At 35.8% G+C, this 11,069-nt stretch overlaps 1 pseudogene; it reads left to right on the forward strand.

Annotated features, from left to right (window-relative positions):
• The first annotated feature begins 6,355 nt into the window (after window positions 1-6,355).
• LOC148829626 (cytochrome c oxidase subunit 4 isoform 2, mitochondrial pseudogene) lies at window positions 6,356-9,031 on the forward strand (annotated as a pseudogene).
• The last annotated feature ends 2,038 nt before the right edge of the window (window positions 9,032-11,069 follow it).

The following is an 11,069-nucleotide window of genomic DNA, read 5'->3' on the forward strand; positions in this document are numbered from 1 at the left end:
CCTTTACTTGAAATAATGTATTTCATTAATTAATTGTGAATGAGGAATAAGGATTTATTGTGAGGAAATGCAATACAGCTCTAGTAATCTGATATATTTGAACTTTTTTTTTCTGTGAAAAAAATAGAAAACATATACATATTAAGATTACTGTTTTTATTAATAACAATTTTTATGCCCCTTTTATCCAGTATGGTTTCAAATGAGTTTACATTGTTCAACCTGTTTAAAGAACCTTGTCTTGTCTGTCCATTTTTTTAACACGATTTAGGATATTTTTATCATTAGGGCATTTATTTCCCTTGTCTTTCTTCCATAAAAATATCAGTATCTGAGGAATATAACGTATGATGACAACGTTCTTTTTAAAAAGCACACGGCTTGATATAGTAATTTATGGAGTTACTGTTGCGTTGTAAAATATAACTAGCCCCTAATAGCTGTGTAACTGAATGAAATGTGGTGCTTAAAAAATATCCTGACTGATCACAGCATGTGTTCTATTAAATCAAGTTAATCTGTGCCTTGGCTGTTGACAAAGCCCCGGATTTTTTATTAATCCACCCCTGAAATTCACTGTGTGATACAGAATGGGTTATTTCTTCGAAGCTTTTTTATCTTCATAAACAGTACATATTTCACTCTTTTAAGGCTGACAATGTTTTTTTATACATACATAAAAAATATTTCCTTTTTTTAAAAACATTTGCATACTTCAGAAAAAATCCTTTAAAGGATTTGGGCTGTTAGATATCAAACCAATTTAAGAAAACTAAAGTGTATAAAATGTATAAAAAGATTTTATTAAATATTATTGTCATCCAGGAACAAAGAGTAATAAAGAAAAAAAATCTAAAACTTTATATTGATTTAGCAAAGTACATATAATATGAAATCATCTCAGTTTTTTATAAGCCACTGTGATCAGAAAACAAGTTTCCACAAGTTTATTTTATTTTGTAGTCACCATTGTGATACTTTTACATCAGCAAAACAGATGTCACTAGAACAATTCTCATTATATATTTTGTAATGTTTAAGGTACTTTTTGATTACAAAAAAAGATAATTTCTTAATTACAGACTACAGTAAACCCAGTGTGATTCTCAAGTAAAGTACAATAAAATGAATACATATTTACTGACATTAATGGCTCATTAATGAAAGGAAAAATAAGAATTGATTTAAAAATCAATTTTGAGTCTCTGTTTGCTCAGTTTTGGGTTTTTTTTTTGCTGGGGGGGAGGGTTATACACAATGTGGTACTATCAAACATAAAAAGTTAAATATATTGATTTCCAAGTTAGGCTTTAATAATCATTTTGAAACCTAATTCTCACTTTTTAACAATATATTAGGGTCCCAATTCCCTTGTGAAAGAAAACCAACAGATAAGGAGTATGAATGAACACTTTAAAAAATACTATTGTTTTCCATTTAGGAGAAACATGGGTATTACAATCTTTGCTTCATTGCATGAAGCAAATAGGTTAACAATTACATTTTGACAAAAGATTTAATAAGTTATTTTGGAGCTCTCCAGGTATACATGAACTCATAAATATGTAAATGTTCTGGAATGCTTTCATGCAGATATCTGCCAAATTGCATTTATTTTTCCCAACTAGTTTGTTACTGCTGAGAGATGCATTACTTTTTAAAAGACCTCTCTTGTTTACAGGAGGAGAAGGAGAAGTTTAGTTGTGGGAGATATAAAGGACATATGGGACCCGGACAAATGGAAACAGTGTGTAACTTACTGTTGTTGTTTTAACTCGGCCTCCAGGTTGCGTACAAGTCCAGCCTGATTTATTTACTAACAAATTACAGCCTTCACCTTCCAAACAGGGTAGCATTTCACACCATTGCTTTGTCTTTACAATTCGTGCTGCAAAAGGAAAAAAAAAACAATATTAATTTTGCACTGAGGTAAACTGTACTTAAGTAGTGGTCATTTAACTCTGAGTTATTTCTTTCAGATAAATATAAATATGTATGATAAGATGCCAAAGACACACTGAAAATATAATAATATATACATAAAACAATTTAAATGTGTACTGACTTTTACTATTAAATACAGAAACAAATTTTACATTTTTAACATTTTGTTATGAAAGCTATGATTTATAATTGTATTCTGAAGGTCCAGGCTCTTATTTCAGAGGTTGTCTATGCATGATTTGAGTAAAATTGACATTTGTAAGTACAATCAAATAATAGAATTATTAGCAGCTGTTTACAATACATGCATAGGAAACTGACACAAAGACATATTCAACTAAAAAACAGAATAAACAATTCTAGAATTGCCATTATAGGAATGAGGACACACAAATTATCAAACAATAGGAGATAAAAGTTTCATGTCTACGACACAAATTTTAAATAAATTACTTTTTATCTACAATAAAAATGTAGTTTAGACTTAAATAAGGAGCACTTTTTGAAAGAATAAAGAACATGATTTAAAAAGAAGTAAAATAAAATATACATAATGCATATTAACTATCTTTATAATTCTTGAAGCTGACTAGGCAGGAGACAATACATGTTAAAATGTCACATGATACAATTATCATGTTTTTAAAAAATATAGTTACATTACATTTAGGTAACCTCTTCAAGATTTATAGATTAATATTTCCAGTGGTATATTCTAATTCTCGCTAAAGTGTCTCTAAAGATAAATTTTCCATTCAGGGCAAATCACATAGTCTTGGGATTCAATAACTGAAAGAAAGAAAATGTCACTTCTTAACTGTGAACAGGTTATTCTCAGTAGCAGAGTACATTTGAGCATTCAAGTTTGGGTCAGGTGGGTTTAACTGTGGGATCTTCAGTCTATTCTCCACCAGCTGCTGTTGGCTAGATGCTTGAAAGACTGGGGCCTTACTGATAACACCAAGTTTGCCCTAAAGCTTTGTTCTTTGAATTCCAGGATTGTAGTGGAAAAATAAAGCAGATGGCTTTGCAATGAAAGTGCCTCAGAACGTATGTGTTGTCTTCAGCTCTAACAAGCTGGTGTGTGGTTTGAGGGTATTTGTCAGGTTGAATAATGCCATTCCTGAACAACTTGGAAAATGAGAATGAAACAGATGCTGATTTGAACACAATCTGTTATTTATTTAATACCCCATTTAAACATTTTTATTAGAACTTAGGTAATTAGAATGCAACCAAATGCCTCAGCTTCTGCTCTTAAATAGTTGCTGAATTCCTAACTGGTCAGCCTTACTTATGTGCATATGAGGACATTTTGGCAAATGGTCAAGCAGACATAGTATGGAAGTCATACTATTGTAGTAACAAGCCAGGTTTCCTTATACAGTCAGTTTCAACATCTTTAATTTACCAAGTGTCATCTAAAAGAGCATCATTCATCTCATCATTTATATCAGCAGCAAAATACTTGAAACAAAATTTCTATGATCTATACAAAATTAGCAAAACACCAAAGCTTAAAATCCCAGTACTTCCATCCTTACAATCTTACATTCCAAATAATAAAGGGCATTTTTATCAAGCACAAAATAAAAAGATTATATTTTTGTATCTTAACATATTTAAATATCTATTTTTAAAAAGTAGGGCACTCATCTACTTACATTTACATATGATGCCACCTGAATTAGCCCTTAGAGAGAGGGGGAAATGCACATTTATTTTCAAACACATCTCATTTCTGTGACAAAAAGACTGGGGAAAATATAGCTTATACTAGGAAACAAGAACATGCTTTTCACCTTGTCTTTACTTGTAAATTAGACCTTTAAAAATTTACTACACACAAGACATACAGTATATTGTTAAGTATATTCCTATTTTTCATAAATATTTCAAGGAAAACACTTGCTCCCTATTCTGAAACACATGAATTCTTACATGTAGTTCAAGATTTCAGTGCTAGTATGACATCTATGGTTCTGTGCACTCAACAGATGTATCTTAAACCAATTTTATCCAAGCTAAATGCAACTAATACCCATGATATGAAACTATTTCAATAGATCAGGATATATAATAAGCTAACTGGACCAAATATATTACATTAATTTAAAAATCCTGTGTTTTGAAATAGTAGTCTTAAAAATGTTCTCTCTACTATTTCTGGAAAACCAGTTATTTAGTTAGGCCTATATTTTATCAACAAAAAAAACTGATTCAAACACATTTACAAAGCAACTCATGTTAGAACACGTGTGATGCAGAGATGTTGGGCTTGAGCACATTATATAGGTCTTAACATTTACATGATGGCATGGATCATGTGTCTATGTGAAAATAAAGGCTTTATCTCAGATGGTGAAAAAAAACAGTCTATCTCACCTCCCAGAGAATCTACAAAGGGCAGTGCCCCTTTGCAGGCTCATTGTGTGTGAGGAAGTTTCTACGGTCACTATTTGCCTATGTTCAGGAACCTGTAAGCTCTCAGGTTCTTTATCTTCAGTCATTTACACATTGTTTAAATCAAAATGGCTCCAGCTAGCCTTAGTTTCCTACAGTAGGTGACCCATAGACACTACTAGTTTTTACAAAATACATCTATAACTGAATCTTGGATAATAGATCACTAACATTTATTGTGCTGTAGGGATCACCCTTCATTTCATGTCTTTGACATGACTGCAAGAAGAAGGGACAGAAAAGCACAACTGCAGACCAACTATTGTTTTTTACTGATTATCAATTGGGTGTGCTAATAATGGAGGGGGATAGACAGCAAGAGCAAGAATGTAGCAGTAAGTAGCAGTCCATGTTGTAGAGAATAAATTTTCCCTGATTATATTGGAGGAGAGAAATTAAACAAATTATACTTAAAAAAACATTTTAAATCCCCTTTTAAAGCCTCCCAAATTCCAACCCCTCATCCTCTCCACGGATGGTAGTAATAGGTAAAGTACAGGATTGTGGGCAAGTTATGAATGGTGGGAGACTTTTGCCACCCAGACCATTACGGTTACCATAAAGGCCAGTCTGGAATCACCTGGAAACGTGCTGGCTAATAGGGCTATAGTGAAGCTACCACCTGCCTTGTGACATCAGGAAGGAAGGAGGCTAAGGGAGTAAACCCTGGCAGAAAATCTTGGGTGGAAATTAAGTGGCCAGCTGCCCACACTGGTGGGGTGGACGAGCTGTGGTCCAGATGTTTAAAGGAAATTGTCAGAAGAGCCACTGAATACTGAATACCGAATACTTAAAGTGCTGCAGGGTGAGTCTTCCAACTGTCTGGGTTTTTTGCCCTACAAGATGCCCAGCCCATTGAAGTTGTTGTTTCATGATAGGTGCTTCAATGAAGCAGGTTATTAGCTTCTTATCTTGCCAGCTGAAATGCAGAATTCCTATTAAGCAGTGCTGCTGAAATTTTCCCTGGACCTCGAGGTGTTTCCTGTATATTGTCCATGTTTTTGCCCCATATATTAGGGTAGGAATGACAGCTATATTGTACACATCAACTTTTTTATATTAAAAGTGATGAGGTCCTCAAAGACTCTGGTCTTGAATTGGGCTATGGCAAATCAGGCTCTAGAGATCAGATATTAGATTTCATCTTCTAGGCTGCTATTACTAGAGATGACTGTGAAGATTTCGGAAACTGGGAATGTTTTTCCAAAGTGACACCGTTAACTGTGGTAGAGGGGGAAGGTGTGCATATGCCATTTACTGGTTGGAAAAATAACTTGGATTCTGGGGGTTTAGTGTGAGACCCATCCTGCTGTATGCCTAAGAGAGTAAGATGATGACTAGGAGTTCTGCTTCTGAGGTGCTCACTTGGACATCATCAGTATACTGGAACTCCACTACAGATGATCTTATAATTTTGAATTTAGCGTGGAAATAGCCTATGTTAAAAATCTTCCTGTCAGTCCTGTAGTTGATGCAGATTCCTCTAGGGAGTCTTGACTCAGTGAGATGAAGCATGCATAAAAAGATGGAAAATAGCATTGGTGCAATGATGCATCCCTGTTTCCCGCCAGTTCTAATTTGCAGGGTTACTTTGCTAAAGAGGATGACACCCATCATAACCATCTTGAAGAACGCCGACTATATTAGATTTACTTTTTTATATGGAGTATTTGTTTTGCTATCAAGCTATAAAAAGCTTTCTCTTTTTGTCAATAAAATCTTTAATTACTTGATCACTTTCATAAAACTTTGCAATGGATATGGTGACCAAAGATATCCAAACGAAGCATCCATGGATGATATTGTATGCCGACGATGTTATGATAGCAAGTGAAACGCGACACGGCCTTGAACAGCAAGTACAGGAATGGAAGATGCGCCTTGAACGATTCGGGATGAAACCCATGGACGACCATTTATGTGCTGGCTGGATGGGCTGAAAGACAACATGCGCCTCACAAAAGTCACCTGCCGAGACGCCGCAGACCGTACGAAGTGGACCATACGAAGTGCAAACAAGCAGACCCCACATAAGTGGGAAAATGCGAAGAAGAAGAAAGATCATTTTCATAAAACCACTCTTGGTGAAGCCAGGTTTGGTTTTACATATGGCTAAGGCTGCAGTTTGTCCAGTAATCTTGGGCATTTATGGGCTTTTGCAGGATGTTAAATTTTCTTAGCTGTTGTTCTTTTAATTGTCTTTTTATTGCAGAGTCCTTTGGTCTATAAACACAGATTATTTTCCAGTGGAATTTCTGTTGATTGATATGTTTAAGAAGTAGTTACAGGGTCAATACTGCACAAATGTGATCTGTTTAGCAGCAATCTATATTGATCATATGTTAGGCTCATTTCTTTACTTTCACACCTTCTGCCAATAACATAGTCAAGGAGGAGCCATTGATGGTATTAAGGGTGGCATCAAGAGGTCTTAAACCTATTCCTTTGACAAAGTAAATTGTTGGTGATAACTAGGTTATACCCAGTGCAGATTGTTAGAAGAAGGTCGACTTTCCAAACCCCTATCTTCCTATCACACATGTCCACAGCTGGTAATCTCTCCCAACTCTGGTTGTCATTATATTCTCCAAGCAAGATCAATTTGTTAGTTTTTTATGTATTGAGAAGCAACTGGTGGAGTGAACTATAGTAGGCTTCTTTGAAATCATTCTTTGATCCAGCATTGAGACGTAGGTGCTGTTAAAGGTAGCATGTTGGTTTTTGGCAAGTTTTGGATGCAGGGTCATGAAGTATTCATTTATGCCTAGATCACTTAGGCTATTAACCAAGTTGTTATGAATGGAAAAACCTACTCCATGAACTGTACATGTGCTTCATAAGATGGGTCCCCTTTTCCATAATAACATATAGCCTCTTCTAATTTCTGGTAGTTGTCCTTCATCAGCGAGGCAGGTTTCACTGAGTGCAGCAATTTGGTTGTCAAACTGACTCAGTTCATGAGTTACAATTGCGGTGTGACTCTAGGCGGCATTTAGAGTTTGTATTATCAATCAGGATCCTGACGTTCCAAGAGCCAACATTTTATGTTGGCAATATTTTTTCAACCGCTAAAGATGTGCTCTCTCTGGTTGACAGGATATTGTTAGATAGACTATTTTTAGGGCACCTTTTCTAGCCTCTTCCCTGTTTGGAGTTAGCATGGTAGCTCCAAATGGGACTGCTCAGTCACAGCTACAGCTGCTGGGATGCGCTTCTGCTTATTCCAAGCAAATCAGACCTTTTTGTAGCTGCCAACTTGGTGACTAGGAGCTTCCAGCAGCATAGGCCTTCCCTCTTCACCACTAGCCAGTTGCTCAAGGACTTGTATTGATAATTATATGCATTAATGATTAAGCGTGACATGTAATTTCTCAAGGATGAAATTTAAGACTTTTTAAATTAAGTATCATGCACATCACCCATAGTACGTAGTCACATAAAAGTAGAAAATAGAAACTATACAAGTGTAGATGAAGAAAGTCTAAATTATGCTTTCTTCCTTCTTTAGACATCATACTGTAGATAATGACGATTACTATGCCTAACACTGTGGAGCAGCAGCAGCAGTGGATCTGAACACCTGGATTTAATTACTGACCCTGGAGGGGTTGTATAGTTGTCTATTGTCACCAGCACACATGCAGAAGGAATTCAAACATATTTAATTAAAAAAAACAGGAGGGCTTTTAGAGGTCTTCACAGGTGAGGTGTACTCTCTGTGGAAGCTTTCTTCCAGCAGCAACCTTAGCTTTCCCAAGGGGCCTGCCGTCCAGGTACTCACCAGGCTCACACCTGCTGATCTTTGGTGGGTTGCCAATTGTAAATTGAAGGGGTAATAAAGCAGGTGGCTTATTCTATGGTGGTCAAATAACCAGTATAACTAGTTTTTTTTAATCTCTCCATGTCTGCTACACTCTGAGAAGAAGCTGAACCTGAAACATGTCACAATATCTGTTTTGAGTGCAATATAAACTACAAAAGAGAATTCAAAGGAGCAAGTAAAAGGTTTATTCCATGTTGAAAAGAGAAGAAAGGAAACACAACGTTTCGGCTGTGGAACCTTCTTTGGATGTGAGGAAAAACCTCTCTTCTCTTTTCAGCATGGAATAAACCTTTTACTTGTTCCTTTGCAGGCTACACATGCTGACGCAGCTACCTACTTGAACTACAAAAGAGAATAATACTGCTATTGACCTATCCATGTCCCCGCCCCTCCTTAGTCACAGGCATGGAGTGGCGAAGCACGTGGACATGTCTCTGCCCATGTACTGTGACCACCGGGAAACCCCGCTGCTGGACGTCCCGTACCAGCGAGAGCTGCGGATCCTGGAAGGAGATCACCAGTGAGGAGCAGATCACCTTGTACTTTGTACAGCATGATGTTCAATCAGAGTTAAACGGAGTTGAAGAAGCCTTGTGGAAGATGGTTGTGGGGGGTATCTTCATCTTCATCGGGATTACTAGCCTGTTGTTGTGGTGGCAGCGGGGCTTTGTGTACCCACCCCGGCCACACACCCTGAGCGATGAATGGAAGGCCATGTATGCCAAGAGAATGATTGACATGCAGGTCAACCCGGTGGTGGAGGGCTTCTCTGCCAAGTGGGACTACGAGAGGAATGAGTAGAAGAAGTAGGAGAGGAGAGACTGGGACGAAGGGCCATTCGATCACCCTCTCGTCTGTCTGCCCACCTACCACTGTGCCCGAATGAGCACTCTGATCTCGGTACTGTCCTTCGCACCTTCAGATCTCAGGGAGAAAAACACATGCTTGGTGTTTTCCTGCTTGCCCAGTGCTAACGGCACTTTGACAGGGTGCAATTGTATGCTTCTCACCCGTCGTTGCTCGGTTATAGGAAACGAAACAAGCTTACAAAAGGTAGAACTGGTTAGCTTCACCTGAAATGCACCCAATCGTTTTTCCAAGAAGAGCCAGGATTTGTTAGATCAAGTTCCGAGCTGCGATGCGCCTTGGATTGCAGACAGAAAATCAGGGAAAATCTGTTGCTGTGGGATGCCCCTTGCACGTATCTACTTCCTTTTGACATGCACTATTTGAATCTAATAAAAATTCTACTAATTTTGTCAAGCTTTGACCAAGCCACTGTAGAAAGCAATGGAAAAACTGAACAAAGCATTAATGTCAACCTTTTTCCAGTAATCTTTCATAAATCCACATCTGGATTCGGTTAGTCATGCTTACTAGATTGACAGTTAATTGCCCAAATTTACCAACATGTTTTTGTTGATATGTCAGAATGAAAGCAGGACAAACACTGATTTTAAGGGCGTAAACCAGTACTCATTGAATCATTTCTCCCTCAGTAAGCTAAACACAACACCTACTGGGCACACCTCGCTCTCACAAACAGGTGAGAAATAGTGTTGATAACTTTTGTTTTAAGAGATTTGTTTTAAAATTTATATCTGTTTACACTTCTTGTACCAGTGATGCGGTTGTTGAGGGTGAACATACGTTCAGTCTAAGTGTTACTTTCCAATAGTATTTCACATACAAACACAATTTCTACTTGCATACTGTGATAATTACTTAAATTAGCATTAAAAAATGACTTCAATCCATATGTAATCCTGAAAAACACATTATGTTCACAACAGGCTATAATAACTATTTTTTATCTATCTGACTGATTAATTTTGCTTTGTGAAACAGACTTAAATTTATTTTTAATATAAATTTAATATCTAACATACTGTGATATATAAAACTAATAAAAGTCAAAACAGTTCACAAATTTATTTCTATTATTGGAGAAAGATTATATCCACAGGGCTAGGCATTGGCCAGGATTTGTACCCAGGTGTTTTGCGTAGCACACAAGAATTCTTCCACTGAACAACCAATTAAATCAAAATAAAATACACTTTTAAAAGCAATATGTTATTAAAACCACTATGTATAATATAGTTTACAATCAAAATCTAAAAGAATATATTTTCCAATTAATTACTTTATTTATATGCAATTACTAATAATTCTGTGTACTGTTTTAAATGAAAAAATGTAATATTATGTTAGTGTTACTGTACAGTATGACTAGCATAGGAAGCCACTAATGTACTAAATACACTTAATTTTTATGGCATGTTAAACATTTACTGTACCACCCAGCAGTTTTACAGAGTAGTGCAGTTCTGCATGAGATTATTTGGAAAATATATCTGATGTGTTGGGCGATACATTTCAACGTACCACAGCATGTGTTTTGCGGTCAGACACAATATACTTTGATCATTCTGTATCACTTCAGTGTACTGTAATAATTTCATGATTTATGATGAAATATACAATTAAGTTAAATATATTTAATTGTACAGTTGATGTGGTGACACTTAAGAGTTTTAAACACCTCTATAAATATATTAGAAACAAACAATTATCAATAAAATTATTTTAAAAACATATCAGAATTATCTGATTTCTTTTGATAAATATTATTAATGATTAGTGGTAGGATCAGTTACTACTGTTTCATTAACACTACATTTAAGGTATATATTTTATAGGTTATAAAATATTTATAACTGGAAATTGCAACCTCTAATCTAAGGAGTAACTTACAATACTAATGATTCCTGCAATAAACATTTTATAAAGTATTTACATTTAAAAAAAAGATAAAGAGCTATCAAAATATTTAAAA

The sequence above is a fragment of the Atractosteus spatula genome, chromosome 8, assembly GCF_055471065.1.
Source record: "Atractosteus spatula isolate fAtrSpa1 chromosome 8, fAtrSpa1.hap1, whole genome shotgun sequence".
NCBI lineage: Eukaryota > Metazoa > Chordata > Actinopteri > Semionotiformes > Lepisosteidae > Atractosteus > Atractosteus spatula.